The following is a 21,146-nucleotide window of genomic DNA, read 5'->3' as shown; positions in this document are numbered from 1 at the left end:
CGTTGTGTGTGCGCGGAGTCCTTGCACTTCACACTCTCCATGCTACCTGAATGTGCGGCATGCCTCCTCGCTGTTTCCTTCACGCCAAGCTTCTTAAAGGCTCCATTAGAGACATCGGTACAGGGGAAGCTCAGCGTCCAAGACACACGGCTTTCCGAACACACACAGCTGGGTCACAGACCCCTCCATGGAAGAACTTACTTGGCCCAAAATACCAGACAAGTGGAATTTTTTTCAACTTTCAAATATGAGGGATGAACTGAGGCCCCTCCCAATTCCAAAATCCTAGCATTGATTCACTAGGATGAGCATTCCAGATGGCCCCATGCTGGGCTTGGGACCGGCCAAACCCCTTCTCACAGCAGATGTCTCTAACAGCTATCAGTTTCAGGAAGATAAAAGATCGCTTTCTCCTCCTGATCCCTCCACAACCTTCGGGAAGCAGAAACCTGAATCTTCCAAAGGAAGCCTGGCACCTCTCCAAGACAGGTCGGTGTGGCTTTGACAATTAGTGTGTCAGCTGCCCTAACTTGCTAGGGGAGTTACAGGTTCGTGCTTGCCTACAGATGCACAGTGGAGCACCCATGACGGTGGTGAACCAAAGTCCCCCACGAGCTCCATCTGCAGGCAAAGGAAGTCTGATTTCAGCTTCCCAGAAACCGTGGGTCTATGCACTGAGGAGCAAAGAATCTAAGCCTTTTGGGTGACTCTTTCCACACGTTATCTAAGTGGGAGACTCAGAGAGGTTCAGTTCTCACCTGGCCATTTCAGCGGCAACCCTGAGAGCAATGCCCATTCCCTTAGCTCACGAGGCCTAGCTTACAAAGTTGGGAGCTAGGAGACGGCTCAGAAGATACACAAGTACGTGTACACACACAGGTACACATACACACACGTGCACACAACACACACAGGTGCACACATATATATACACACACAGGTATGTGTACACACATGTGCAAACACACGTGCACACACAAGTACGTGTACATGCATGTGCACACATACACACAAAGGTATGCATACACACAGGTACACATACACACACGTACACATGTGCACACATACACACATACAGGTGCACACACATACACACACACACACACACACACACACTGGAACCAAAGCTCCAACTCTATTCCCACCATATGGCATAGGCTGTCCTCTAACTTACCATCCTACTGCCTTAGTCTACAAAGTGCCAGTATCTATCAGTCTGGTTTATTTTAAGTTTTATTATTTTGTGTGTAGGGCATTTTGCATGTATGTGGTGCCCAAAGAGACCTGGAAAAGGCTTCAGAGCTCCCAAAACTGGAGCTGAGAGACACCACGTGGGTTCTGGGAATCAAACCCCAGTCCTCTGGAAGAGTCGACCTTGCTCTTAACCCCAATGCTATTCTCTAGCCCTGGGATCTACCAGCTTGGAGAAAAAAAAATGCAACACAAAAACTTCCATGGCCACAAAACCTCTTACAGTGGCAGCTGACTCGAGGAGTAGAAGGGAGGCAAGTTCCCGTGGGAGCGTCCCCAGGTACACAGCTGATGATGTCCACAGGGGAAGAACAATGCCAAAACCCAGCTTGTTTCCCATAGGTTCAGATCCCGCGTGATCCCTTTCTTCTTCGGGTGTTAAAGCAGTCCGAGTTAGCCCACATTTTGCTTCTTCCAAACTTACTAATAACTCTTCAGTTCTGAGTTAAAGAAAAAAGTCTAGAGGACCCTGACCCGTCTCCCCAGCAGCTAAGACGTTGCTTGCTGCATGGTAGTCTTTCTGGAACAGTAGATACTCTTCCCCTAACACAGCAAGACCGGAAGGAGCCCTTTTAAAGAAATTAGCAAGTTTCTACACATGTTTACCAGCCTCCCACAGTCCTGCACTGGACCTCAGAGCAGTAAAAATAAAGATGGGATCATCATCGTGTGGGGAGCTGAGGTGTAAAAGACTGGAAGATGGGAAAGGCTGAGGACCGCGGCCCAGGAGCAGAGCTGAGGGTAAACCAGGGTAAAATCCCCGCCACTGACCCACGCTCCTCCTCTTGTCTGGGGCTGGAAAGCGGCTCAGAAGTAAAGCATACGACCCCGGGGTCCAACCCCAGCGTTTAAAAATAAGTCAATTTCCTTGTCTATAAAATAGAAATCATGAAATACACTTTGCAGTATTAACATACAGAGCCCCGACAGCCATGAAATAGCTATAGGCAAGGGGTACTATTAGCAGGAATATCAGAACCAAGACTAGGATAAGTGGTAAAAGGAGACAAAGGCCAACTAAATTCTAAAAGTAAATGCCCTGGCAACTGGAGACTTACGGAGTAAAGAGGAATGAAGAAAAACATATATTCTAAAGGCCAATGAATTGGGGCCATTCACAAACAGTGGGAATTCTTGACCTAACATGATTGCTTCATCAAGCCCATTCGGAAGCCTCAGAATGAGGACAGCACGAGCTGAGTGGAGAATTCAGGAAAAAGGAGGAAAAGAAAGCCATCAAGTGAGTCAGCATCCCCTCGCCAGACGTGTAAAACTTAAGACTTCTGAGCAGGAAGATCTTCAGTGGCCACTCTAGCTCCTCCATAAAGCTGGTGCCTGCCCATGAGAGAAAATGCCCGAATCGCTCTCAGCCCCACAGCCTGCTGCAGACAGAGCTCTGATTACAGCCCAACCCAGGCACTGATGGTGACAGCCCAGCTCAAGGTTTCCTGCCCTGTCCAACTACTTCCCTTCCCAGCAGGCACCAGCCAGGGCTCAGTTACCTTCCAGTTCAGAACTCACTCCCGTTCTCTCCATTGTACTCTCTCCAAACTCGTTCTTGCTTGTTCTCTCTCTCCTCTCTTTCCCCCCTCTCTCCTTTCTCCCCCTTCCCCCTCTCTCCTCTCCCCCCCTACACACACATAAGCATACACATACACGCACACATCTTTTCTCCTTTTACTTTTAAAATTTTGTGAGGAAGTGCTTACAGCATAAACTTCATCATGTCAGCCATTTTCAGTGCCTGATATTCCAGAATTCAAGAGGCTAAGGCAAGAGAATCTCAAGTTTGAGGGCAGGCTGGACTATACATGAAGTGCCAAACCAGGCAGGACTGACATGGGAGGTGATGTATGCTGTGAATATGTTTTATTGACATTGGTTAATAAAGAAGCTGCTTTGGACCAATGGCTTAACAGAGTAAAGCCAGGCTGAAAAAGATATAGAGAGAGAGTAGGCGGAGTGGAGACGCCATATAATCACCTGCAGGAGACAGATGCACCATTCTGGTGAGCCACAGCCACGTGGCAATACACAGATTAATAAAAATGGTTGAATTTAATATGTAACAGCTAGTCAGTAAGAAGACAGAGCTAATAGGACAAACAGTGATTTCATTAATATAGTTTCTGTGTGGTTATTTCAAGTCTGGACAGCCGGAAATGAATGAGCGGTCTCCACCAACACAGGACAATATAGCAGTATCCTGTTTCAAAAACAAAAAAGGGAACTAAAGAGATGGTTCAATGGCTAAAAGCATTGTTCTTACAGAGGACCAGGGTTCAATTCCCAACATAGCAGCTCACACCATTTGGAATTCCAGTTCTAGGGGATTACATGTCTTCTTCTGATCTCTGTGAGCACCAAGCACATACATGGCACACGCACACACACACACACACACACACACACACGTAAAACATCCACACATATAAAAAAACAAATCTTTAAAATATTTAAACGAACAAGAGGCTGAGGAAATGACTTGGTGGGTAAAGGCTTACTGTGCACGTGGGAGTCCCTGAGTCCCAGCAACCATGTGAAAAGCCAGGTCTCAGCTGCCTGCAATCCCAATGCTGAGAGGTGGAGACAGAAGGGCTGTGGCTGCTCACTGGCCAATCAGTGAGCTCCACTCCAGGTTCTCTGAGAGACCCTGTCTCAAAAAGCAAGGTGGAAAGTGACAGAGGACAGCTGATGATCTCTGGTGTCTATGTGTGCACATCCAAATCTCTCTCTGTCTCTGTCTCTCTGTCTCTCTGTCTCTCTCTCTGTCTGTCTCTCTGTCTCTCTCTCTCTGTCTGTCTCTCTCTCTCTCTCTCTCTCTCTCTCTCAGACACACACACAAATAATAATAATACCCACAAGAGAGTACAGTTGGTGGGATAAAGTTATAAAGTTCATCCACACAGATGACACCGATGTGCAAATCATGGCCAGAGCATCTTTGGAGCTCTTCATCAACTCCGACCCCATCCAGGACTAACTCCCTTGGACCTGATGACGTAAGGTTCCTCACATCAGTCTTTCTCTTCTTGTGTCCTGTATTCTTTAACGGGACATCCAAAGCCGTCCACACCGAGACGCTGTGAGAACATCCTCCCTTCTCAGGGCAGCGTAGTACCTCACTGTGTGCACGGAGCACACTTTGTTGAGTCGCCTGGACTCGAGTCCTCGTGCTTCGGTGACAAGTGCGTTACCTAATGGGCCCCCTCGCCGACTCTCTTTAACTTTTAAGGTGATGCACCTCTAAGTACGATGCTGAGGATGTTGCCTACAAGAGAACTGACACAGGGGGCCTGGGTTCAACTCCAACAGGAAAACAAAAGTGTGTCACATTTCTCCACACTACAGCTAACTTAAAAAGGACGATATCTTTTGCATTTGTCTAATATGTATTTAACACCCACTCTTGGATTGAGTAGCGGGGATATAACCAATCGTGATAAAGGTTACCATGTCTATCTTCTTTGGGGTACAGCCATGGTCCTTAACAGTCTTTTGTGGGGAGCGGGTTCAAGACAGGGTTTCTCTGTATAACAGACCTGTCTTTCCTGGAACTCACTTTGTAGACCAGGCTGGCCTCAAACTCACAAAGATTCGCCTGCTTCTTGGATCTTCACAAAGATCCAAGTGCTGGGGTTAAAGGCGTGCACCACACCTGGCAGCTCTGAACCTTCTTCCTCTTGCTGGGACCCTTCAATACACTTCCTAGGTTGTGGTGACTCTCAACCATGAAATCATTTCATTGCCACTTCATCTCTGTAATTTTGTTACTGTTGTGAACTGTGATGTAACTATCTGATATGCAAATATCTGATATTCAACCCCTGGGGGTTTGCGACCCACATGCTGAGAACTGCTGGGTTCCCGGGAAATGGAACAGGCAGGCATCAAACCACAAGCAAATGCTGCAACCCAGAGCCCACAGTGAAAGCCATGCAGACGCAGCTAACTAAGGGCAGCGGCTCACACTAGGAGAAGGCACACAGGAGTGGTGGCTCAGAGAGGAGCTCCACTGTAAGATACGAGCTGAGGGCTGGAGAGGAGGCTTAGTGAGTAAAAGCACTGACGGCTCTTCCAAAGGACCCAGGTTCAATTCCCAGCACCCATATGAGAGCTCACAATCATCTGTGACTCCAGCTCCAAGGGGAATATGACACCTTCTGCCCTCCATAGGCACACATGGTGCACAGACATACATGCAGGCAAAACATTCATATGCATTCAATAAAAGTAAATAAATCTAAAAAGAATATTTTTTTAAAAAGGACAGGTTGAAATTCTAACCCCTATAACCATATATATGACTCTATTTAGAAACAAAATCTTGGCAGAAATGGGGATGACATCATACTGAATTCAGGTGGGCCCTCTTCCAATGGCTGGTATCATTATACAGAGGAACTGAACAGAGACAGACCCTGGGAAGGGCATGTAAAGACAGAGGCAATTCTGCTAATTCTGAGAGCCACCTGAAGTGGCGGAGCAGGAGGGAGTCTTCCCTGGGGCTGGAGAGGCACTGTGGCTCTGCACATAGCCTGCTCTCAGCCTTCTGAACTATGAAATCAATTTCTGTTCTTCGAAGCCAGGCCCATCTGCACTACTTCATTAGCACAGCCCTCGGGACCTATCCAGGAAGAAACATGGAAAAGGTGTAGGCTAGGGTTCCTGGATATCTCATCTCAGAGGGGGGAGCGAAGAGACAGACTTCTGGCCCACGGTGCCAACTTGAAATTTCTACCCAACCAGCCCTTCCCTTAATGACCTGGGAAGGGAACCTCCAATTTGAACCAAAGTAAAACTACGTCCCTTAGCTACACCCACATCCCAGCATTGACAGGATCTGGCTCTCAATATTCTCCAGGGTTATTTTCTTTTGAAATGAATGCACTAGGGGCAGTTCTCAATTGTCCCTGTGGGTGGGCAATGGGGGCACTGTGAGCATTTGGGGCGCTGCAGGATGTTTAGGCTAAACAGTGGAAACCCAGTCCTCCCACGCTCCACACTAGGTGCAAAGGCTTCTACACGTCTGCAGGGCAGCAAGCCAGAGATAGCCCAGTCACGGAGTGAGCACCCTCCCATGTCTTGAAATGTCAGTCTGAACATTTCTGTGGTGGAGCTAAGGGGGACAGAGAACACTCACCACTATTAGTGGACTGCCACTAAACCTGCACAACTGAGATGGGGGTCACCTGGACAGAATCACCCACCCGCAGAGCGGCCATTGCTGCTGAGCGCCCCACCTCGCAGAGAACACTGAACAGCCCTGTGCCTGTGGAGACAGAAAGCAAACAGTTCCCAGCACCGAGGAGCCAAAGCAGTTCTGTCCCAGCCAAAGCCCCCAGGGCCTACCTAGGGCCACGTGAACACTAAGTCACCTGCCTGGCACAGGCACCACCTCCTACCCACTCCACCGGCACCCAAGTGTTCCAGCACCCATCACTGCCTCCCCCGCCGCTGTCAACACAAACACCCACACCCAGGCAGGAAGCAAAAATAACCAGGCGCCTCACGGTATGGCTCATAGCTCATCCCCCTCCCCAAGCTCCCTCTCCCACACCTCTGGAGGCACCTGGAGATGGGGAGGGAAAAGACAGGGGGCAGCAGGTCCATCCTGTGCTTTGTCTACGCTGTCACATAAAGCCAGAGTCCCTTCCCTGCAAGAAGCCAGCATCGTGTGTCCCTCTCCCCAAGGCAGCCCCAGCACCTGCAATAACAGTGCCTTCTACCAGCCTAGGTGCCTGCAGAGCCGGTCAAACCTCCTGGATGAGTCAGCCGGTAAACGACTCCCCCCATTCTTCAGCCTTCCACAGACTGAGATGGGTGGGCATTTATTCCAAGCATGGGTGTTAGGGGCAAGGCAGGAAAGAGTAAAAAGTGACCCCTCTTCCCCAAACTCTCAGACCAGACCCAACATCTTCAGGAGGCTCCCACAGTCTTCAAACCTGGGGCTGAGGGTGAAGTGTGTCCCCTCCGAAACAAACCAAATGCCAAGAACAGTCCTGGACAGCGGAAGTCTAAAGTTAGAGGCCCACAGGAGTCTTTCTTGCACCTCTCAGCAACCCAACCTGGGCCAAATCATGACCTCAGTACCTCAGGTGGCCTCGTCTGTGAACATGTCTGACGGCCACGTTGAGTTTGTAAACCATGAAAACCACCCAAGGTAATATTAATGAAGTACTGAACGCATGGCACAGACCCCAAGCTAAAACAAGCTTTTATCAGTCCTAACCAAGGGTTATGTCACCAAGGCATGGTCATCTTCATCATATCATATGGTGACATGTCCTCCCCCCGAAATCCTGAACTCTAAAATTCTAAGAAGAAAAGGGCAAGAAGAAAAGGATTTAATAATACCAAGGAAATTTTCTTAAATTATTAAAAACCCAAGCTTCAACCTGGTTGCTAAGGTAAGGGAAAAAGAGTTTTAAGAAACTCTAATTGGAGAACCCATTTGAAGCGGCAACCAGAACTTACAGGTAGATGAGCCTCTGTCCCTGCCAGAAGTACACAGGAAGGCAGCCCCTTGTGCCCCAGTGGCAGACAATGACCATGGAGATTTCCCTGATAAATGTCGGGGTACATGACAAAGGAAAGGCTTTCTAAGACATTGTTTTTATGTGGTTTGCACGGTGGAATCTTTCGTGCCACCATTCCAGTCTCTTTGATTGAGCAGCTGAATGTCTGTGGTTTGGTTTGGGGTAGGGGGTTGGTTGTTGTTGCATAAGTCTGTTTTGCTGTTTTGTTTTGTTTGAGACAGGTGTGTGTGTGTGTGTGTGTGTGTGTGTGTGTGTGTGTGTGTAAGTCATCACATATATGCATACACGTGAGTGTGGGAGGTTTACATGTGAGGATGTGCACATGTGTCCAGAAGATAAACTCAGGTATCATTACTCAGAATGTCACCAAACTTGCTTGCGTGTTTCTGTGTGCATGTGTGGTGTGTACAGAGCATGCCGGTGTCTGCACCCACATGAGCAGAAGGAGACATCAGACATTTCTTCTCTCACTTTCCACCTCATTGTCTGTCACTGATCATGACTTCAGGCAGGCTGGTTGGCTGGCGAGCTCCTGGAAGCTGCCTGTCCCCATCAAATAATACCAGGATTTTAGGCACATCTGGCATTTTTGACATAGACACCGAGGGTTCTAATTCAGGTGCTCCTGCTTGCACAGTGTGATTGTTAGTTTCAGTTGCCACTTGAGGAGACATAGAACAACCTGAGAAATGAGGCTCTGGGGATGCTGGGGTAGGGGTAGGGGTGTCTTGATTGGGTTCACTGAAGTGGGAAAATCCACTCACTGTGGATGACACCATTCCCCGGGGTTGTGAGTTCTCCCATGGGCTAGTACAGTTCTCCAAAGGCACACAAAGGAGCCAGCAGCGATCTGATCACAGCATTCAGTGCACCTGCTTCCTGTCTTGGACGTACCGTGACCAGCTGCCCAAGATTCCTACCACCCATGATAGGCTGAACCCTTCAACTGTGAGCCACTGTAGAATTCTTTCTCCTTCAAGCTGCTTTTGTTGGGATAATGCGGTGGTATGAGAGAACATGGCCCGCAGAGGTAGTGGCACTACTAGGAGGTGTGGCCTTGTTGGAGGAAGTGTGTCACTGTGGGGGTGGGCTTTGAAGTCTCTTTTTCTCAAGCCTCCCTCAGTGTGACAATCAGTCAACTTCCTGTAACCTGCAGCAACACCAGCATGCTCCAGTACCATGTTTGCCTGCACACTGCCATGCTCCCTGTCACGACCATAATGGACTGAACCTCTGGAACTGTAAGCCAGCCACCCCAATTAAACATTTCCTCTATAAGAGTTGCCGTACCCATGGTGTCTCTAGAGTCACAGCAATAGAAAACCCTAAGTCAGGCATATATATTTAATAATATCAGCAGGAAAAAAGTAGCTGACACAGAAAGAGGTGTGAACCAGCTAAACCAGCTCAGGGCCTAACCCTGATGCTTGAGAAGGGGTCTCTCATTGGCCAAGAGCTCACCCATTAGTTCAGTAAGCCTCAGGGAACCACCTCTCTGCCAGGGCTGGGACAGCAAGTGCATGCCAAATCACTTGCTTTCTTTACATGGGTTCTAGAGATCAAACACACACGACCTACTGACCTCCTCAGCCTCCACCACAGTTTTCTAATACCGACAGCACTAAAGAAAACCAACAAACACTTGGTGGCTCACTTTGAGAGTGCAGACATTGCCTTCTGTGAGATTCTTTCTGCTTTCAGTTTCCAAAAATATCTAATTACAACCAAATTCTGAAGAGAATGCACGGAATCTACTTCCCAAAGGTGGTCTTCTCTAAATTCGGTATTGGTTTATGTTTCTGTGCTGGCATTAGCTACTCTTCTCCCAGCTGCAAAATCTTTCTACCTCAATTAGGTAGAAACCATTCTAGAAACTTCCTCCCGGCATGCACACAGACTGTCTCCTAGGTGACTCTAGACCTGTCAAGGTCACAATTGGTGTTAACCACCACAATGGGGGAAGGGGGTTTAAATGTTCTAGAATGAGCTGCAAAAGACTGGAGGTTTTTTACAAAAGAGGGAGGAAGGAAGGAAGGAAGGTAGGAAGAGAGGGAGGGAGGGAGGAAGGAAGGAAGGAAGGAAGGAAGGAAGGAAGGAAGGAAGGAGAGAGAGAGAGAGAAAGAGTTGAAGACCAGAAGTTGAAGCCCATTCTCTGCAGCATGAAAGCTTCAAGAAGGCTGAGGCTACACGTGATCCTGTCTCAATAAACCAACAAACAGTAAACAGTGTCTCCAGAGGGCTGGCACGGCTCTGTGCTATATCATCAGTGAGGTTGGCATCTACTCTGAGGCTACACGTAATCCTGTCTCAGTAAACCAACAAACAGTAAACAGTGTCTCCAGAGGGCTGGCACGGCTCTGTGCTATATCATCATCAGTGAGGTTGGCATCTACTCTTTCAAAATATCACTCTTAACTCTAATAGAAGCACTTTATTTTGTTTAATTTGGATTTATACATGTGATTATACACTTATGCACACATATACACACATATCTCACACACGCGTACACACACGCGTACACACACGCACCATACATATAAACACTCTATGCATCTGAGGCTATTTTCAACAGCTGGTATAAAGAAGCTTGATCCTCACGGTAACTCTATGAAATAAACTTTATGCCCATTTTACAGGTGAGGAAACCAAAACTCAAAGGCGCTTCATCCAAAGCCAAGAGCTGGAATTCAAGTCCAAGCAATGAGCTCCATTTATGAACCAGCTTGGCTCTCCTGTTTCTCCCTCTGATAACCTATCCTCACAGTTAGGCAGATTCCTCCTTTACAGACAGGATTTCACTATACGGCTCCAGCTGTCCAGGAACTCACTGAGGCCAGCCTCAGGCAGATTTCCTTTTGAGTGTCAGCACTACCGTGTTGGCATGTAAATACTTCATAACTACATACAGCACCCAGGAGGGGGACCCTCAGGCTCGCTGTCTGGTGAGTTACCATGCCACCCACATGTAGCAACAGAGTCGATACACTCAGTCAATATTTAAGAGAGAAGCTTGTACACCCATGTTTGTTGCTGCCGTGTTCACAATAGCTTAAACAAAAACAGAACCAGCCAAAACGTCCATCTGTTGATGGATAGATAGATCAAGAAAACAGTACGTAAACACCATGGAATCTTTGTAGGAGAGTGGATGTAACTGGCAATCATCGTGTTCTGTGAAACATGCCAGACAAATACAGTAACAAGTTTACTCCATTTTACTCAGTGGAGCAAAGAGCGCATGAACTGAAGAGATGGCTCTGAGGGTAAGAGCCCAGAATGGCGGATGGTGGTAGTATATGCCGGAAGCAGAGGGAGGTGGATCTCTGTGAGTTCGAGGCCAGCCTGAGCTCTAGGGCGAGTACCAGGACAGGCTCCAAAGCTACACAGAGAAACCCTTCTTGAAAAAAAACAAAACAAAACAAAAAGAGCTCAGAGAGCTCTTCTAGAGGACCTGAGTTCAATTCCCAATAGCACCCATGTTATGTGGTTCCCAAAGAGGCTGTGATGCCCGCTCCAGGGGATCCGATGCCCCCTTCTGGTCTCCTTGGGCACCTGCACTCATATGTACATACCACACACATATACTTAGTTCAAAATAAAATAAAATATTTTTTTAAAGAGCGAGATGGTTTATTCTGAAGCTAAATATGAGTGGCCATAGGCCAGCACACATATTTTGGGTTTTCCCAGGTAACATGTTTCAATGATGGAACAGTCCGATGAAGTTTTTAGAACAGAAGAAAAAGGTCCTAAAACAACACACATTTTAAATACACTGGTGGATACAGCAGGGAGGTGGGTTACAGCTGAGTAGGAACAGTTCTGCTGAAGGCCTTCGATGCATCCTTAGCCCTTCAATGGGCAGAAACTCAGGATCTGTGCACATGTTCCAAAGGATTTACCTAACACAGATCACAGTCACGCAGATGCTAAGGCATACGCAGAGGACAATAAACGCATCACACAGGCTAAGATGCTCTAATTTAATTTGGGTGTAGACTTGTAACATTCCAAACTCTGTACCACTGACGGTCTGATCTGTCAACCAGCCTTGGTAGTCACAGCCCTTCTAGGAATCCTTGTTAGCATCTCTCACATACAAGCCCTAGATCTAAATGAGTGTGTGTCTGTGTGTGTGCGTGTACATGTATGTGTGTGTGTCGTCTGTCTTTCTGTCTGTATGTCTCTGTCGATGTGTGTCTGTCTGTCTGTGTCTATCTGTATGTTTGTGTCAGTCTCTGTATGTCTGTGTGGGTGTGTGTCTGTGTGTGTATCTGTCTGTCTGTCTCTGTGAGTCTGTCTCTGTGAGTCTGTCTCTGTGTGTCTGTATGTGTGTGTGTCTGTGTCTGTCTCTGTGTGTGTGTGTGTGCCTTTCTCTGTGTCTGACTGTCCGTCTCTGAGTGTCCGTCTGTGTCTGTATGTGTGTGTCTATCTCTGTGCGTGCCTGTCTCTGTATATCTGTCTGTCTGCCTCTGAGTCTGTGTGTGTCTGTCTGTATGTGTCTGCCTGTGTGTGCGCCTGTCTCTGTGTCTATCTGTCTGTCTCTGAGTGTGTGTGTGTCTGTCTGTCTGTATGTGTCTGCCTGTGTGTGCGCCTGTCTCTGTGTCTATCTGTCTGTCTGAGTGTGTGTCTGTATGTGTGTGTGTGTGCATTTATATGTGGTGAGAGTTAAAAGAACGACATGAAAGGAAGAAGCAGGAGGAGAGAAGGGAAAGGGAGGGGGAGGGGGAGAAACAGAAATGGAAAACAAGTGACATAGGAGCAGAAGGGGGGATTTTTGGAGTGGGGGGACCAACAAGAAGGGGAGGCGGTGGGCAATAAATAAGAGATAAATAAGAACAACAAATAATGACAAACACCTTAATAAATTTTGCATTTTAACTTTCTGATTGAAAAATAAATATTTAAAAAGAAACTAGGCCTCTAGAAGTACAGACAGTATTGTGGAGAGCAAACACCTACATTTATTCTAAAAGAATCTCCTATACATACATGAACCCTCCCTCTTGGTAGGTTCCATTCCTATTCAACCCATCCTACAAAATCAGAGTTCCAACAAAAGAACTCAACAGGGGCATCTAGGTGAGGGAAATCTGTGTTTCAAAAGCTGCTCCGATCCCACCCTCCTCCTTTACCCCTCCTTCCATTTCAGAATCTAAGACTGGAAACTGAGACTAGGCTAACTAGACTTTGCAATCAAAGACTTTTGTACCCAAAGGGAAGGCAAACCCAAGACTTCAAGTCAAAGCTGATCTCAGCTGAGAAGGCAAATTATGCAGTCAGACTGGTTCAGCTAGAGAGTCTGTAAATTCTAGGCTTCTGCTCTTAGGGTTCCAAAGGTGAGCAGGCAACTTCTTGAGCCAAAAATGCTGCTGAGCAAAATAACAAATCCATTTGAATTACTCTTTTCCATTGAAACAAAATATCACTTTGTAGCTCTTGTTAGCCTGACGCTCACTGTGTAGACCAGGCTGGCCTCTAACTCAGAGAGATCCACCTGCTTCTTCCTCCCAAGTGCTGGGCTTTTGATCTGAAGTTTAATACCTTAGTCCTCAAATTCTCCAGGATAATTGGCAGCAAAGGCTGGAGCGCCTGGAACCTGGTGTCCCTTTAGATCAGTGCTTCTCAACCGTCCTAAAATGCTGCAACCCTTTAATACAGTTCATGTTGAGGTAACCCCAACCATAAAATTATTTTGTTGCTACTTCCTAACTCTAATTTTGCTACTGCTATGAATCATAATGTAAATATCTATGTTTTCTGATGGTCTTAGGCCATCCCCTGTGAAAGGGTTGTTCCAAAGGGCTTTCAACCCACAGGGTGAGACCTGCTACTCCATGTAGATATACTCGGTTGGCCTCAGACTCACAGAGATCCCCTGCATGTGTTGCTACTTCACAACGTAATTTTGCTGCTGTTATAAATGGTAATGTAAGCATTTTTGGAGATAGAAGTTTGCGACCCACAGATTGAGACCTACGTCTGGAGATATGGCCACAATGATCTCTGCCAGAAGGAAGCTTCCTGGAGCCTCCATGTGGTTAGAACCATGGGTTACGGTCTGCTATGTTCCAGAAAGTTCCTGCGACAATCACTTCATCCCTTCCTTCCGATTCTCGTTGGTTCTACCACACACGTGAACAGCAGCTTCCAAACCCACTTTTGAGGTTCTGACCCCAAAGGGTCCAGAAGTCAAGGGTCTGCTTTCAAGACTGGGATAAAGGACACTGTTAACTGGCAGGAAAATGTGTGCACTTTCAGAGACGTCTACACAAGATGGCTCTACCCTACAGTTCTGTCCAACTCTCACCCCGCATGCAGCTAGATAGTGAAGAAAAGGGAACAATCAATGTGGCCCAACACAACCTCATACACTTATTTAAAGCATGAGATTTTGTGTGTTTCTGTGTGTGCAAAGTCCACTGAACATTTTTCTGGTTTCCACAGCACATAGGTGGAGGTCAGAGGTCAGCCTTAGGAGTCAGTGCTCTCTTTCCACCATGTGGTCTCAGGGATGTCTATCAAACTCGGTAGCGCCATCTTACCAGCCCTGATTACATCATTTTCCAGTATGAACTTAGCAGATGATAATGCCAAGCCGCGATGTCAAAAGGTCGGGTACACGTGAACCTAGACCAAAACTCCCTCTGAAACTCTATTCCTCGAGTGTTCCCTTTTCTTCACTAGGTAGCCAGTGGTGAGGTCTCTAAAGATGAGCCCTACCAATGCTCCTTCCACACAGTTTGCCTGGAGCATGCACCCTCTGTTTGCCTAGTTAGAAGAATTCATTATTATTCTCTGAACCCCACTTTCAAACCTCTAGGATGAGGTACCCTCTCTCCACCATGATCCCAATGCACAGAGCTTCTCCGAGTGTGGCGTCTGGACCAGCAGCATCAATCCCCAAACTGTCACAGCCCACCCGAAACCTGCTCAGTGACAGACCAGCAGCTACTCAACAGTCTGTGTTTAAAACTACCCAGAAGGGGTACTGATAGTGCTCGTACTTGATCCCCACTGTGGAACTAGGGTTCGTTAAAAATGTCCCCTGTTGCCCCTCCCTTCCACCTTACATCCTTCCTAAATCGTCCGGTTGAAGAGAAAAGAGTTCTTCCTTGGGGTTGGGTTAAACTTGAAAGAGACAAGGTCCATGGAGAGGTTCCTCTCAGGACAGAGAGAAAAAGACAAGGGCCATAATGACCCCCAGCATGTGGACTCCACTCCACTATCTCATTGCAGCTCCCCTTTCCCCCAAGACTGCTACTCAGGCTGGTGAGATGGCTCAGCGGGTGAAGGCACTTTCTCCGGACCCCAGGACCCTCACAGTGGCAGAGAGAACTGACTGCTACAGGCTGTCCTCTGAGCCACCCACATGCGTGCGGGGCAAACTGGCACACACGCAATGATCGTGAACAAATAAATATAAAATAGTCTTTAAACAAAGACTACCTCTTTGCATCCTGGGAACTCCTGAAATTCCTTCAGTCCTCACTGTTGAGTAACCTGAGTCCATTCACCAACCTCTGCCTCGTGAGTGTTGAAGAGATGGGCAATTCTGGTCACATCCAACAGACACGCTGAAGAAGCCCCCAAGACATTAACACACCACGGCACCTTGCAAAGCTGCACTTGTGGGATTTATCTAATGTGTCTGTCCCAGAACTGGAAAAGGACATGGGAAATGCGCACGTGTACCAGCCACCAGCCCTCCACCTTCGCCTCCTGCACACCCCAGAGAAAGACCCAGGAATGCTTCTGCAGAATCAGACCAGATTTCCAATGAAGCTCATCCTTGACAGAAATGAACACATGGCTCCCATTCATGGCCATTATTTGAAGTCATTCCAAAATGTTATCTGTGTGCTGGGAGCGATACTGCTTGTTGTCTTTGCCAGCCCGATGGGGACAGTGGAACTGAACCAAAGGCAAGTCCCTAAGGGCGATTAACCTAAACACCTGGTGTGGTGTCTTCTTGCCTCATCTGAGCCACTATCTCAAATCTCAGCCTTGCAAAACTCAGCGCACAAGCCGGTGAGATGGCTCAGCAGGTAAAGGAGCTGCCAACACTGATGACCTGAGTTCAATCCCTGGGACCCACTTGTTTAAGAGAGAGCCAGCTCCCACAGGTTGTCTTCTGACATTACACACAGAGAGGATAAATGTATACACAGAAAATAAATACAATTTTTAAAAGAACAACACACTATATTAGTACTACTCAGCTTGACCCATTGAAGATACAAACAGACAAAAGCACAGGTAACTATCAGGCAATAGGGAATGGGTTCTCTCTGAGTCGGGGCCTTCGCCAGGCCTCACATGGCACAGTGCTGTGGTTAAGGTCACAACTCCAATGCGCTTCTCAGAACGTGCCCACTTCCAGCTGGCAGGAGCCACTGGGCAGCAGAGTATGTCCCCTGCACACTAACAGCCTGGATTTGATCAACAGCGCCAAAAGCAAACCAAAAGCAGAGCCCAGGCTGAGCTTTCGGCCTTCCCTGCCTCTTCCGGTCTTCGTTTCTCTCACCAGAGCTCGGGTATCTGTGAAGATCGAAGGATGAACCAACCGACTGGCCACCTTTCGATCTGCCTTTCTTGACAGTCTAGAGGCCCTCAGCAGACAGTCTAAGATGCAAAAAGGAAAAAGATGTTTGCCTCTTACAAAAGGCAGCTGGGAGAAGCAAGGTTGGATCCCTGCCTAAAACGTTGGGTAAGCACGCGCTTTCTCGCTAACACCTGCATGTGAACACCGATTTTGGACATCTGGCCTCAGACCTAGGCAACAATGTTCATACTGTCTTTGACCAACAAATTGTGGCTTAGGAAAATAATCCCTCATTAGTCATTCTCCTGATTTTCCTCAGAAGCCATGTACATGAGCCCATATTATCACAGCAAACAAAGAGGGCTGGACTCCTCGGTGGAGCAACACACTCAAAGCCACAGGCATAGGGCAGAGCCAACTATGGGCCACATCCATACCACTGTCTCAAAATGCTTTCCTGGCTTCAATCAGCTGACATGTGGGTTGTTAGCCTTCAAGAACCTGCCTCAGTAACATCATTTAAAACAAACTACTCCAATTTCAAGAAAAGAGCCAAAGTAAGTTCAGCACACCATCAATCACAAGGTGAGGCATCCCAGTGATGCTGGTTAACATTCCAAGTTCAAAGTCGGAAAGGCCCCAGGTAACCTTCACCCATAGCTGCTCTCTGCCTGTTATCCTCTTCTCAGGCACAGATGCTCTTGCAGTTTTGATGTGTGACATCTTTAGGTTCATGACTTCGGACCCAGAGTCACCACCTTGTGGCACTCTTCTGAGAGGTTGTGGAAACTATGAATGACAGGGCCTGGCTGGAGGGCACGGGTCACTGAACAGGCTTTGATCAAGTTGACCTCTCTGCTCCTGAACTGAGGGGTGAGCAGGCAGCTGCCACCGGCTCTGTCGCAGGGCTCCCCGCCACCATGCATCCCCACCATGTCTCCACAAACAAGCCTCTTCTAAAGTGCTTCACGTGATCTTGACCACAGAGCGATGTAAAGAAAGGCTGTGAATGGCCTTCCTAAGACTTCCCTCATTTCATAATAAGCCCAGAACTGCTGCTTAGCCTCCAGGAGTGTGCACCATAAGCATGGCACTGTAGTGCTTGCTCGTGACAAGCTACTGCTAGATCCCAGCCATGGGGGATTGTGGGTGGTGGATAGTCTCACTAAATATATCACTCGCCATTCAAGTCCAAAGCATGCCGTCACACTTCCCTATAACACCAGCCCTATTAATGATCATTGAGGAAATGCATGAAATACTGTCTGTTGAGCACTAGTGTGGAGATCATGATTGCAGTCAGGGCTGGGGGAAAATGTGAGAGCTACCAGAAGGATATCTGTGGAATAATCACAACAAGCTCATGAAACAATACTCAACATCCATGATCAACCTCCATAATCAACCTCCATGATCAACATCCATGATCAACCTCTATAATCAACCTCCATAATCAACAATCATGATCAACATCCATGATCAACTTCCATGATCAAACTCCATGATCAATATCCATGATCACCAACCATGATCACCAACCATGATCAACATCCATGACCAACATCCATGATCACCAACCATGATTAACATTCATGATCAACCTCCATAATCAACCTCCATGATCAACCTCTATGATCAACCTTCATGATCAACCTCTATAATCAACCTCCATGATCAACCTCCATGATCAACCTCCATGATCAACCTCCATGATCAACCTCTATAATCAACCTCCATGATCAACCTCCATGATCAACCTCCATGATCAACCTCCATGATCAACCTCTATAATCAACCTCCATGATCAACCTCCATGATCAACCTCTATAATCAACCTCCATAATCAACCTCCATGAATGATCAATGATCAACATCCATGACCAATATCCATGATCACATGGGACATGCAAATCAAGTTATAATGTGAAATCATTTCACATTCACACCCACTCAGATGATCATCATCAAAGAACGGGGGGGGGGGGAGAATTGTGACAGGGAAGTGCATAAATCAGAGTCCTTGAGATGCGGCCTGGGAGATAGCACATGGTGCATCAAGAAACTCAATGTAGAATTTCACTGCAATCTACAACACTAAATCTGGGCGAAGAACTGAAAGGGGGAACTTGCTGAGTAACAGAAGCACTGTCCACAGATATCAACAGCTGGAAAACAGCTGGAGAGATGGCTCAGTGGCCAAGAGCCATGACTGCTCTGGCAGAGGACCTGAATTTGGCTCCCAGCACCCACAGTGGTCAGCTCCAGGGAACCCAGTGTCCTCTCTGGCTTCTGAAACTACATTCCTATGCACATACATCACATACATAATAAAAAGATACTTTTTTGTTGTTTTGTTTTTCAAGACAAGGTTTCTCTGTGTAGTCCAGGCTGGCCTCGAACTCACAGAGATCCACCTGCCTCTGCCTCCGGAGTGCTGGAATTAAAGGCCTGTACCACCATGACTAGTTTTTTTTAAAGGATGAAAGCAACTATGTCTCCATATAAAGATGACCTGAAAGCAACCATTGTCCATGTGAGGATGACCAGAAATCAACCATGTGTCCATGTAAGGCTGACCAGAAATCAACCATGTGTCCATGTAAGGATGACTAGAAATCAACCATGTGTCCATGTAAGGATGACCAGAAATCAACCATGTGTCCATGTAAGGATGACCAGAAATCAACCATGTGTCCATGTAAGGATGACTAGAAATCAACCATGTGTCCATGTAAGGCTGACCAGAAATCAAACATGTGTCCATGTAAGGCTGACCAGAAATCAACCATGTGTCCATGTAAGGCTGACCAGAAATCAACCATGTGTCCATGTAAGGATGACCAGAAATCAACCATGTGTCCATGTAAGGCTGACCAGAAATCAACCATGTGTCCATGTAAGGATGACCAGAAATCAACCATGTGTCCATGTAAGGCTGACCAGAAATCAACCATGTGTCCATGTAAGGATGACCAGAAATCAACCATGTGTCCATGTAAGGATGACCAGAAATCAACCATGTGTCCATGTAAGGATGACCAGAAATCAACCATGTGTCCATGTAAGGCTCACCAGAAATCAACCATGTGTCCATGTAAGGCTGACCAGAAATCAACCATGTGTCCATGTAAGGATGACCAGAAATCAACCATGTGTCCATGTAAGGATGACCAGAAATCAACCATGTGTCCATGTAAGGATGACCAGAAATCAACCATGTGTCCATGTAAGGATGACTAGAAATCAACCATGTGTCCATGTAAGGATGACTAGAAATCAACCATGTGTCCATGTAAGGATGACCAGAAATCAACCATGTGTCCATGTAAGGATGACCAGAAATCAACCATGTGTCCATGTAAGGCTGACCAGAAATCAACCATGTGTCCATGTAAGGATGACCAGAAATCAACCATGTGTCCATGTAAGGCTGACCAGAAATCAACCATGTGTCCATGTAAGGATGACCAGAAATCAACCATGTGTCCATGTAAGGATGACCAGAAATCAACCATGTGTCCATGTAAGGATGACCAGAAATCAACCATGTGTCCATGTAAGGATGACCAGAAATCAACCATGTGTCCATGTAAGGATGACCAGAAATCAACCATGTGTCCATGTAAGGATGACCAGAAATCAACCATGTGTCCATGTAAGGCTGACCAGAAAAGGAAAAGGTGGTGAGTCCACACAATGGAATGTTACTCAGCCTCAAAATGGAAGGCAATGCTGGACACGCTACAACATGGATGAAACCTGAGGACACTGAAGCCAAGTAAAATGGGCCAGGAACGAAGGCCGAACATTATATAACTCTAGCTCTGTGAGACATCTCTGTAGTCAAACCCTGAGAGAGAGAGAAAGGCGCTTTCTGTTTGGGAAGGAGAAAGTTCTGGAAATGGGTGGTGATGTCTACTTTGTAGATGTACTTAGTGGCAGGGAACCAGACACGAAAAGTGATTGAAATGATACACTGTATCTCAGACATGGTTAACCACAAGAACAATTCTGAAATAGAGCAACAGGTATTTAAAAGATGTTGTGGCTAGGAGTGGCTCTACGGTGGAGCTTTTAGCTAACACACGACTCTGGGTTCAATCCACAACAACACACACACAGAGGTATGGAAGCAAAATAATAGGGTTCTGGGTTGAGGTTTTATTTTTGCTTACTTTTGAGTACTAAACGTTCATTCACAAGACTGGGAGCGTAGCTCAGTAGTACAGAAAACTAGCCTAGATGTTCAAGGCTCTGCATTTGGTTACCAGTACCATAAGCAGGGAGAAAGTCCTTGGTTTACATTTCCGTTCGTGAGTCCAGCAATGGCGGTGCACGCCTTTAATCCCAGCACTTGGAAGACAGAGGAAGGAAGATCGCTGTGAGTTCAAGAGCAGCCTGGTCTCCAGAGTGAAGTCTAGGACAGACAGAGAAACCCTGACTCAAAAAAGTAAAATTAAAAAAAAAATCCATTCATGAATTTTCTCTTTTCAGCACATGTGTTATTGAGTACATACGCAAAAGGAAAACTGCGCCCGTCCCAGCTCATTTAGGGTTCACCGCCTCAGGGGTTCCTGGGACTCCTGTAGTAATGACTCCCCCACTTCTGTGACATGAATTATCACCAAATGAAAATCCAATACCCGCTCTATGTTTATGAACGCCATTCCTCCCAGACAGCTGAAGCAACAGGGGCTGCCAAGGGCCCTTAGCAGCAATGCTTCTAGAGATTTATATTGCTTATAAGCATAAAGAAGCATTGTGTAATGTAAGCGGTGGCCACAGGCCTTGAACTTAGAAGTTGAATT

Source organism: Arvicola amphibius, chromosome 10 (assembly GCF_903992535.2).
Source record: "Arvicola amphibius chromosome 10, mArvAmp1.2, whole genome shotgun sequence".
In the NCBI taxonomy this organism is placed as follows: Eukaryota; Metazoa; Chordata; class Mammalia; order Rodentia; family Cricetidae; genus Arvicola; species Arvicola amphibius.
Note: the sequence above shows the minus strand (reverse complement) of the source record.